Here is a 1,065-nt window from a genome sequence, read left to right as displayed (position 1 = left end):
GTCTGGTCGTAGAGCTTGGATCTAACCTGCTGAATCAAGAGGAAGCAAGTTTCCTAGTAAGACAAGCTTCGTGGAGTAGAGGACATGTCACTGATATCGACATGGTGACGATGAACGTTCACTGGCCTATTCCTATTCCAGCGCTTGTAGCAGGATTAATTGAACAAAAAGCTCACGAATGGCGCACAGAACGGCCGGACCATGTTAACGTGGAACAGCTTGTCTTAGCTATTATTGGAGTGTCATATTGTGCGTGGAACCCCAGAACATGTGCACTGGGATTAGCACCACTACAGCGGATGTGACCATGGCCTCACCATCATCTGAGAGACCCCGGAACTGTTCCAGTGACTGTCCATAGCTTAGACAGCTGCATTGAAATCTATGGGCGAAAGAATATAGTCGTTTTGCGGATTCTGCTTAGTCCAATGGTTGATCACCCTGTGAGCAGTCTTCTTCGTCGGTTGCCAAAACTGCGTGTTCTCCTGGAACCAAAATCGTCCAGTGATTGGGAGTATCAATGACCAACTGAGGCTCCAAATACGAGACACCGCGAATCCGAGCGTCCAGCGTTGCATCAGAGAACACAAGAGGAACGATATATGTTCGGATTCCTCCTGCAGCGTTCTGGACTGAACAAGCGTCAGCTTTGGATTTTGGGGGATGCGGGACAGTGGCAGCTAGCCTATGAGTTAGGTTTTAGTCATCTCGAAGAATTTGATGACTCCTCAACGATTTCGTCGAGTTGAGTAGCTGCTCAGATTAGAATCATGTTTATCCTTGTATTATATGTTTAACAGTGACAACAAGTTTAACTGATAGTTTTCCGTATAGGTCTTGTAAATATTAGTGAAATAATTGTTTCAGAGAGTTCTTTTGCAGATCCGAACTTCAGAGTGCGTGGTGGAGAGAGGCCCCAAGAAGGATAACATCACCGAGAGGAGTGAGGGCCTGATACGCGACTCCGCCATGACGCCCACTGAAGCCCTGATCGTTCAGTTTTTTGTTATGAATGTAATTATGTGTATATTTGTGTATGCCGGCTATTATTTGGTTCGATCCCTT

General features: G+C 46.1%; 1 protein-coding gene across 1 annotated transcript in view; it reads right to left on the bottom strand.

The window, feature by feature from the left end:
* GRK4 (G protein-coupled receptor kinase 4) overlaps positions 1-1,065 on the bottom strand; it is an 87,735-nt gene that overhangs the window by 81,523 nt on the left and 5,147 nt on the right. The window lies entirely within an intron of this gene.

Source organism: Alligator sinensis, unplaced genomic scaffold, assembly GCF_000455745.1.
Source record: "Alligator sinensis unplaced genomic scaffold, ASM45574v1 scaffold1094_1, whole genome shotgun sequence".
In the NCBI taxonomy this organism is placed as follows: domain Eukaryota; kingdom Metazoa; phylum Chordata; order Crocodylia; family Alligatoridae; genus Alligator; species Alligator sinensis.
Note: the sequence above shows the minus strand (reverse complement) of the source record. Positions and strands in the feature narration are given on the sequence as shown.